The sequence below is a fragment of the Saccopteryx bilineata genome, chromosome X (assembly GCF_036850765.1).
Source record: "Saccopteryx bilineata isolate mSacBil1 chromosome X, mSacBil1_pri_phased_curated, whole genome shotgun sequence".
Taxonomy (NCBI): Eukaryota; Metazoa; Chordata; class Mammalia; order Chiroptera; family Emballonuridae; genus Saccopteryx; species Saccopteryx bilineata.
Window position 1 is genome coordinate 55887878 of NC_089502.1, and position 10926 is coordinate 55898803.

The following is a 10926-nucleotide window of genomic DNA, read 5'->3' on the forward strand; positions in this document are numbered from 1 at the left end:
GACCCTTCCTTTTATATAAGCAAGAAATTTTAAATTAAAAACATCAGAATCTTTGAGGTTAGATAATCCTTTAAAAATTAAGTTTATCTGTATTTACAAACCTCCTTTTATTCGGTATTGACAAAAGGAGAAAGAAAAAAAAAACCTGCCTCTGAAGATATATGGAGGAATGATTAAGCTAATCTAAAATAATTGCTTTAATTTTAGGTTAAACTGAATTGTAATGTCTAACTCAGTTCAGTTGGTCTAAAATAAAGAAAAAATATACTGCTCACAAAAATTAGGAGATATTTTAAAATAAATATGAAGTGATAAAAAAGGAAGCATTTGATTTTTGGGGTTTTTTTTTTTTTGTATTTTTCTGAAGCTGGAAACGGGGAGAGACAGTCAGACAGACTCCCGCATGCGCTGGACCGGGATCCACCCGGCACACCCACCAGGGGCGACTCTGCCCACCAGGGGGCGATGCTCTGCCCCTCTGGAGCATCGCGCTGTTGCGACCAGAGCCACTCTAGCGCGTGGGGCAGAGGCCAAGGAGCCATCCCCAGCACCCGGGCCATCTTTGCTCCAATGGAGCCTCGGCTGCAGGAGGGGAAGAGAGAGACAGAGAGGAAGGAGAGGAGGAGGGGTGGAGAAGCAGATGGGCACTTCTCCTGTGTGCCCTGGCCGGGAATCAAACCCGGGACTTCTACATGCCAGGCCGACGCTCTACCACTGAGCCAACCAGCCAGGGCCAGCATTTGATTTTTTAAAAATTAAACAGGAACATCAGAAAAGCAAATGACAAGTCAAATAAAGTTGTTTAATTATGCAAATGAGATGCAAAACTAAATTTTATTTCATTGGTGAAAATGCACTGTACAAAAGGCTGAAAGTACTGGAGTATCAGCACGTTTCCTGATCTCCTAATTTTTGTGAGCAGTACATATTACTGTGTTCAATACTGTACCACTGAATGGCCGGAAATTCTGCCTTGTCATGCAAACCTGTTGTCCATGTTATCCACGCAACAGCTGAGGTGAGATCCCAGAAGCAGCTCCTTGCTCCACCCCCAACACTTAATTGCTGCTTTACTAGCTCCTTCAATTTAAAATGGAAAGTCTATGTTTAGAAGCAAAGTCATTAACAGCTATTCATTTCTTAGCTCTAATAAATTGACCAGACCTGAACTGAATTAGGGAAGGCACTCAGGGATAAACACAGGACAAGTGACTAAGAAGGAGTGGAGGAAATGGGTCCATACTTGGGCAGCGGGAAGAGCAGGAGAGGGCCCACTACAGGGAGAGGGTAGAGGAGACATACAGAGGTTCACTTGCTTACTTCTTGGTTATGGTTCAGGACAGTCCTACTGGCCACCATGCAGTGGTCGAATTCAGCCAGTTTGCATCAGTTCGACAGAACCAGTGGATATCTAATCTTTTGTTGAGTTCAGCAAACTGGTTGTTAAAATGGCACTTGTCAGGTTCTCTGTAAGGTGGACACCTGGGCAGCCGCTCAATGTGGAAAACACAAGTTGACATTTTTTACTCTTTTTCAACATTCATCTATGCAACAGTGTATTCTGAGCGCCCATAGCAATGTTCATTCCGACCTCAAGTAAAAACAATTGCAACTGAGAATGCCAATCAAGAAGTAATATGGAGCCTGACCAGGTGGTGACGCAGTGGATAGAGTGTTGGACTGGGATGCAGAGGGCCCAGGTTCAAGACCCCGAGGTCGCCAGCTTGAGCACAGGCTCATCTGACTTGAGCATGGGCTCACCAGCTTGAGTGAGAGGTTGCTGTCTTGATCGTGGGATCATAGACATAACCCCATGATCACTGGCTTGAACCCAAAGGTCATTGGCTTGAAGCCCAAGGTCGCTGGCTTGAGCAAGGGGTCACTCTATCTGCTGTAGCCCCTGGTCAAGGCACATATGAGAAAGCAATCAATGAACAACTAAGGTGTCACAACAAAGAATTGAGGCTTCTCATCTCTCTTCCTTCCTGTCTGTCTGTCCTTATCTGTCCCCTCTCTGACTCTCTCTCTATCTCTGTCAAAAAAGAAAGAAAGAAAGAAAGAAAGAAAGAAAGAAAGAAAGAAAGAAAGAAAGAAAGAAAGAAAGAAAGAAAGAAAAGAGAGTGTGGAAATATGATATCTTAAATAACAGTTTTACTGTGTTTTGTCAGGTATTATTCAATATTTTTTCATTAATATTTTAAAATTCTTATAACATAGTCTAGCTTTGTGTACCTCTTTTTATTGTTCTTAAAGTGTTAAATGCATGAAATAATCAACTACCTTTCGGTAGATCATTTTTTATACTTAAAACAGTCATTCAGGAAGAGAACCGGTTGATAAATTATTTGAATCCCACCACTGCCACCATCTCTAACTTTGCTGTGGATTCACCACTGCACATGTCCAGGAAGCATCTGGGGTAGGTAGCAGAGCTACTGACTGTGTTGTGAACTATTTCTTGCTCTCAGTGTTCTTTGCCCACTGCTGGCCACCCTTGCAGCCTTCTGGCTGCCACCTCTCTCCTCGAAGAGACTGGTTGTGTCAGGCCTGCTTTTGCTTTTTGAATGACTCAGGTCTGAGCCATTAATGAAGAGGAGGGACCCTAGTGACAGGAGCAGTCCTTTCAAGTCTGAAGGGTGGAATCTCATTGTAAGGGACCATGAGCATTCCAAGACATTGAGCTGAGGTTTATCACTCTATTATTCTACTTTTAGGATAACTACACTCTTCATTTTTGCTCTCCATGAGCTCTACTCCATCATGGATTTCAATCTCAAAGTTTCCAGAAGGGTTCTGCCAGGTGTACAGAATAGTTCATCGTTATCTGTTATCTGGTATCTGGCCATAAACGATGGGGAGACGGGGATCATCGTAGGCATGAGGCAATTATGTAAGTATCTGTCTCCAGATTTTGGAAAGAAACATTAGGGTTAACAAAACACACTTATTTTGAATTGGAAACAGTCCTTGGCAGCTAACAACACGGCAACGCAGCCCACTTTCAAGAGTAGAGCACAGATTGTGTGGGCTTTCTTGGTTGCCAAGCCTTTAAAGAAGAAAAAAAATGGAAGAATTATCAGCAAGAAGCAGATGTGGGTCATCATGATTGATGTTTTCATATGCTAGCTTCCTTCTGCGGGGCTTGGTGCCTTCTACATTGATGATCTCAACTGAGAGGCGTGATCCAAAGGGCATGAACACACAAGCACATGGCTCCCGAAGAGTTCACAAAGTGCTTTCACATCTAGCCTCTTGTTTGGGACTCACAACAGGTCAGTGAGGTCTGTGGAGTTAGTAAACCCCGTTTGTGACAAAGCAGCATTTGAAAGCCCAAGCTTCTATCTCCTATTGTGCTACAATCCCAGATGCCTCAAGGGCAGTGGTTTTCAGCAAGGCTGTCGCTGTAGGTGGCATGCTATTCTAGAACTGCCAAGGGTGAGGAGGGGGTAGCGTGTGCTTCAGAAGGTGAGCATCATGGGTTCCTTCTTCCTCTGCCTTATACACACCTATTTCTTCACTCTATTAAAAAGATTTTGATCTAAAATGCATTGTTTATCTGTCTTCTCACCAACCCAAGGTAGTATTTTAGCCTCCATAGTTCCTATAAGTCTTTTTTATACTTAGATTGAAAAGTGTTTTGTCAACTTTTTAAACCTTTGCCCCTTTTTGATAAACATTGTGCATGCTGTGCCTTTCATCCCCTCTTTTCTGCTCTTTTTTTTACATAGATAGAGAGAGAGTCAGAGAGAGGGACAGACAGACAGAAAGAGAGAGAGATAAGCAGCATCAATTCTTCATTGTGGTACCTTAGTTGTTCAGTGATTGTTTCTCATATGTGCCTTGACTGAGGGGCTACAGCAGAGCGAGGGACCCTTTGCTCAAGTCAGTGACCTAGGGCTTCAAGCCAGATCTTTGGGCTCAAGCCAGAGACCATGGGGTCATGCCTATGATCCCATGCTCAAGCTGGTGAGCCCGTGCTCAAGCCAGGGAACTCGGGATTTCAAACCTGGGTCCTCTGTGTGCCAGTCCAATGCTCTATCCACTGTGGCCCCTCCTGGTCAGGCTCTCCAGCTCTTTGCTAAGACACTGGGGCATCTAGTCTTACTTAAATGAGAGTTCAGAGTCTTGGTTTGGATAATTGTCTTTTGTCTACCAGCAGTCAAATTTTTACTGATCTTTATTTTCTGTCTTAAGAGACCAGTATGCTTATTTTTTCTCTTCTACATCAAAGGGGATAGAATATAGATATGATCTTTCAGACTATTTCTCTTTCACCCTGAATCTGAAACACATAGCCCCCTGATAATCACTGCTTTACTATTACTTACCAAGTTTTATTATATTTATGAGAGTTCTCATGTCTATCCCACTAGACTGTGACATCCTTGAGGACAGGGATGTAATCCAGTTGTTCTTTGTATCCATAAGTGCCAAGCAGAGTGACAGGTCAGTAACAGACACACATTAAATATTTGTTGAATGATCGAATGAAGAACCAGAGCCAGAAGCGGGCTCTTTCAGTGCTGCTGCGTCACTTTCTTAGTGTCTTGTTCTGTTATTAGCAAAAGAACAAATCAAAAGTGTTTAAGATTCTTTAACATCCGACTCTGAATAGTGCCAATGAAAGTGGCAAGATTTCCCTTCTATATTCCCCCATTCTATTATCCCATCAAAGCTTTACTGCTCAAGTTCTATATGCCTTTGCTTGATTAATTATATACTTCCTTCTTTCATCTTGAATGTTTTAAACTGACAGTAATTGCCCAGGACTGAACGCATGACTTCTAACAATCTAAATCTACTAAAAAATGGGTTGCTTTCTCACTGTAGTCTGTCATAATAATCCTCAAGAGGGTTAATTCTGTAATTTACAAGACACTGCCGTGTCCAAATAAAGGCTCAGATCAGCCCCACTGGTCAGCCTATGACCCATATCTGAACTTGAAAATACTTTCGTGTTCTTAGTTGTTTACATTTCTCTTGTATGCACTAGACCCATGTGTCACAAACCATTTGGAGTGAAGAACCATGGTTTATGTTTTGATTTGTTTTTAATTTTCAATTTGTAGATGCTTGTAGAAAATATAATAAAAATAAATTGCTAGAAAAAGATAATAAAAAGGCATGCAAAATAAAAGGCCTTATTTATTTTGGGAGTAGCATCAACAGGCATAAAAGTACTCTGTCAGGTTGCTGTTTCTCAAATACTCTCAACCGTTACACAACTCATCACGGACCATCATCAGTTTCCAAAGCAAGTTGTGTGGATCCTGCATGAGACTGTGCACTTGGCCAGGCCTATGATGGCCTCAATTGCCTTTGGACCCCCAGGGGCAAGCCTCCATCATGCATAATGATTGAAGATGATTTTCTGAAAGAACGAATATGCCCTAATTTAGGGGACTATTGATCCTTGTGAGCACAAGTTAGTATTGATGTGAATGACCCAATGCAGTAATTAAAGGTACAATCTTGAGAGATACATTTGAGTTAGAATTCTGCTTTAGCCACTTACCAGATGTGTGTCTGCAAAAGAAACTGACTTTCAGCTCTCTGTGCCTCAGTTTCTTCATCTACAAAAAGGAGATAATTATAGCATCTATCTCATAGGGATGAGGATTAAATGATGTGATGAGTTTACAGTACTTGGCGAAATGCCTGGCAAATAAGTACAAACTCAGCAAGGTAGGCTAGTATTGTTGTGATCCTAATAAATAATATTAATAGTCCCTTCACTTTGTGGGAGAACAAAATCTCAAATTATCCATCCCAGAGCCCTCTTATCTGGTGACTCTGGGATTACAGACACGGTTTCATCCAGTGCATCTCGGGAGTGGCAGGACTGCTCTCATAGACACGCTGTCCCTTCTTTTCTCCCTTCACCTTCCCACTCAGGGTGATGCTCAAGGCTCCTGAAAAGGCTTAGGCAGCCTTGTGAAGGTCATCTACTTACTTCTCTTTCCTTGAAGTCAACTGGCTAATTCTCACTTTTTGACATCTTCTGCAGGTCCTTTCTTCAGCACCGTAGGCATTTGCCTTGTTCAAAGTCAATCTCCATGTTACCCTCCATAAGCAGTTCTCAAACTTCAACGCTCACCAGAAGCACCTGGGAAGCCTATTAAGGGTACCTTTTCTTGACTTCGCCTTCAGATTCTGAGTTACGTAGGTATAGGGTAAGGCCCAGGAACTTCAACCCCAGATTCTGAGTTTTATAGGTCTGGGGTAAAGCCCAGGAACGTGACATTTTTTTTTCTTCTTCTTTTTTTTTTTTAAATTCAGTGAGAGAAGTGGAGACAGAGAGACAGACTCACACATGTGCTCTGAATGGGATCCACCTGGCAAGCCCACTAGGGTGCAATACTCTGCCCATCTGGGGTCATGCTCACAACCGAGCTTTTTTTAGCTCCTGAGGCAGAGGCCATGAAGCCATCCTCTGTGCCCAGGGCCAACTCAGTCCAATCGAGTCATGACTGTGGGAGGTGAACAGAGAGAGAAAAAGAGAGCGAGCGAGCTAGAGAGAGAGAGACAGAGAGAGAGAGAGACAGAGACAGAGAGAGAGAGAGAGAGCAGTGAGAGGAGGAGGGGCAGAGAAGCAGATGGGAAGTTCTCCTGTGTGCCCTGACTGGAAATCAAACCTGGAACACCCACATACCGGTTGATGCTCCACCACTGAGCCAACTGACCAGGGCCAAATGCTAATACTTTTAATAAAGCAATACCTTCTCAATTCAGCTCCATTAAATTGGAATTCTTGGTAATTGGACAGAACAAGACTACCAACAAGAGAGGTGGGAGGCTAAAGATGGATCTCCCTTCAAGATGATGAGTAGTGCTAGTCACGCATATTGAGACAGGTGCCAAGTAATTCCTGGTTGATGTATTCATGGAAAGTTCCTTGATTAATCCATTCAAGACCTTACCTACTATTTTTTCTTACTTGGATTAGGCCCTAGCCTCTTACCTACCTAGTCTTCCCACTTCTATTCTTGCTGTGCAATAGTTCATTATCCACGTAGATACCTGAGTAAACTTAAAACTAAAATTGTGCTTGTACCACCTGACCAACTAAGACCCCTCCATGGTTTGCTGTTGATCTTCAGACAATGATCAAACTCTCTATCAGGGTATACAAGGCTCTGCATAGTCTAGCCCCACCTATCTTTACAGCATCACCTTCTATCACTCTCCCCCTCACTCTCTGTGCTTAGCATGTGCTAACTTTCTTTCAGTTCTGTAGCCGGCCCCCACTTCCTCCTGCTACAGAGCCTGCACATATGCTTCTCCATGGCTTCGGAATGTTTTTCCAGGCATCCCTTCCCTTCCCACCTCCCACAGCCACACAAACCCACACTCAGTTAACCCTTACTCACCTTTGGATCTTGGCTCAAATGTCTCAACCACAGAGAAACCTCCTGAGCTTCTTATGCTATGTCAGTTGCCTTTGCTAGATGCTTTCGGAGAGTCATTTTCTCTCCCTCAAAATACTTGCCCCAGTTTGTGATGATACAATCATGACTATCGGTGTAATTATTTGATTAAAGCCCATCTCGTCTGCCAGACTGGAGGCTGCCTTGGAGCCCAACCGTATCACTATATCCTCAAAATCTAGGACAATGATTAATGTATGTAGTCAGCACTTACTATTTACGTCAATGGGCAGGCTGAGTCCTTTCTGTTTCTTCCCAGAAGAAACCACAACTATCCAAACTTCTCTCTTTTCCACCCAAAGCAACACTATTCTGATTCTGCATGTAGGAATATGTGAGTGACATGAGTTCAAACTCTTCCAGAGGGAAGACCTCAATCAAGCTAATAGGATTCAAAACCTACCCACTTAATCCTTATGCTTTAGGTCAACTCCCTCAGCCAGGGAACCAGACCAGCATGACACCACATACTACTGCCTATTGGCCTTTGCACTAAATAGCTCCCTTGTCCCTAGAAGCCACCTGGGCATCAGATGGTAAAAATGAGATCCCTGTTCAAGTCATTAAGTTGCAGCTCAGATCTTGTTAGCTGTCACAACCAGCAAATGCCCTCTCTGCTAAAGAATTGTATTTCAATTAAGTTCTCCATCCCACTCTTTCTGGTACGTATGTAATTATAGTTCTTAGAAAGGAAATTAAGGAGTGGTAACAAGAATCTGCTGGTGATGGCGACAGGGAATGAGTGGCGAGGACAGTGTGCTACATGTCATTTCTTAGCTCCAGATGCCAGCGTCAGACAGAAGAGCCACTCTAACATCCTGGAAAACTTCAGCTCAAATCCCAACTTTTCAGGTCCAAGAGTTGAAAATGATCCACTCCTTGTCTTGAGGTTTATTAGTCAACCAGAAAAATATCACAGACACAAAAATTTCAGGACATTTGGGCTAGGGGATTATTAGAGACCTAGATTGTTAACAATTTCGATTGAGTCAGTGGATTGCCTTAAGAGTCTCAGCATAGGTAAAATCCATATAGATTCCAGACTCTGAATGGAGGCATAGCATACTAATACTTCTGTCTGTGCAAACCTTAACTACAGAGCAACTAGACAATTCAAATGAGTTTGTAATTGGTCCTAACTCGCCAAACGTTGGAACATCACAAGCTGTCCCTGTCGTCCATCTGAGAAGAGGCACGCCACAGGAAGAGCTTAGTAGTGATTAACCCCATGATTACTCTATCTGCTCAACTATTCTTTGGATTTTATTTTATTATATTTTGCAATTGTGGTTATTTTCACTGTCCTTTTAACTGATGCTTAGAAGGGATATTCTTCAACATCCAAGATGCTGTTGGCAGGACCTGTAATCTTGAGTAATTTGGGTTGCTTTCAGCAGGTTTGCAAGCCATTATAATATAATGATTTTTCAAATGAGCGTGCTTTATGTATGCGTGATGGCTTTTCCTTTTTAGTTCCAACTGGAAAATGGAGTAAGAGCCAAAGAAAAGTAGGGTTAATCTGAAAATGTAAAGAAGGAAATATCCTGGCAAAGTGCTACACCTTTCAGATCATCTTACCCATACTCAATACAGAGTTCTGTGAGTTTCTATGATTAGAGAGCTTATTGGGAAAATTTCTTCTTTGGTGATAACTCAAAGTTTTTGTTCAATATGTAATTTTAAGTTTCTCAATAAAACCATCTGCTGTACAAAATAATCTCCCTGTTTGCTAAAATCCATTTGGGAAATGTTTGGAAAGTATCCACTAGAGATAATTATTCTTTGCCTACTACTCTCTTTTCCAACTTCCATCAAAATCATGTGTGAAGATTTTCCAGAAACGCAGTAGTCATGAGACCAGGTGATGAATTACAATACCACCTGGTTCCTTTGCTATACTGATAACTGGACTGTGGACCGACACTAGACCCAAAGGCAGTATTTATGGATTGACCAGTGGCCTGTGAGGAAGACTTGTATAAGGATTCTGACCAGATCCTTACCCATGGGCAGTTTCAAGTTGAGACTCAAAATGAGTCAGTCTGATGGTCAGTAGTGGGAGATATAGAAGCAGTGATAGAGTGGCTATGCAGACCTCAGAGCAGAACAGTAGAAGATGGAGGAAAAGAATAGTCATTATGAGAGAGAGCTTATTGTTATATGAGGAATGAAGGTCAAGTTTTTTTTCTTTGAAAGGCATGTGTGGCTTGTTTATTTACAATAAACTTTCATGAACTGAGATATACTGAACACATTAATCTGTGTCTCACACATGGGTCAACTTTGAAAATTTTCTGAAGTTGTCAATGTACGTCAAATAGAGGCTGAACTATGAGAAGAACGCAGGTCTCCTCGTTCTCAGTCAAATAATATTTGCAAGATCAACTTTATTCTTTAACAGACAAGGTTTAGCTATCAATTTTTTTAAGAGAGAGACAGACAGCAAAGGAGAGAAATGAGAAGCATCAACTCATAGTTGCAGCACCTTAGTTGTTCATTGATTACTTTCCCACATGTGCCTTGACTGGGGGGCTCCAGCCTAGCCAGTGACCCTTGCTCAAACCAGCGACCTTGGGCTTAAGCCAGCGACTGTGGGGTCATGTCTATGATCCCATGGTGACGCTGGTAACCTTGGGGGTTTCAAACCTGGGTCCTCAGCATCCCGGGCCAATGCTCTATCCACTGAGCCATCACCTGGTTAGGTGATTTAGCCATCAATTAATTGAAAAGTTAGTTCCTAGTTGAGACACTGTACTTCTTCAGATTTGCTATCAACTGTATCAACACTATGATGCTGTCTTACACATAGGGATGGCTGGTAACAATTCTGCAAGATGACATGTAAATTTCCAGGTTGGTATGTATAAAATATTTGATTGTCAAATGGCACTTCTAGGAATTAGTTGAAGAACAGCACCTGTGGTCCTTCAAAGCCCTGGTGAGGAAACACTCAAGACAACACTTGACTCAACAGTTTTTCTCTAATGTTTCAAAGGAAGCCTTCGTACATGCTTTGTACATTCTGATCTTATTGAATGTATGTACCTCTTCTGGATGGATCTGCTTCTCTGTTAGATGTGCTCTACGTTCTGGATTGGTGCTACCATTTCCCTTACGTTTTGGGACAGCACCCCAGGCTCAGCCTTCTAACAGTTTTTATTCCAAGACACAGAGGCTTTGCTATACTAACCCAAGAAATTAATGTCTGATGCTGATTTCCCAAACTCCACCCTCCATCCCAGAAAAAAATTTTAGATTCTACCAAGTGTCTAGACTGGTGAAACCTGTTTTAAGATTTTGAAAATACTGGCAGGTTCAACTAATATAAGGAAACAAAGTAGCTTAAAAGAAACTTGGACTCAATTTCTTTGAACTCCGTGTCCACACCTGTAAAATGAGAATGACAAACTTGCCATGGCAATGTGAACCCCTGAATCCTGGAATATTAAAGTTGGAAATCCTTTCCTAAACAATCTCATTCAGCCTCCTTCTTTTCCTA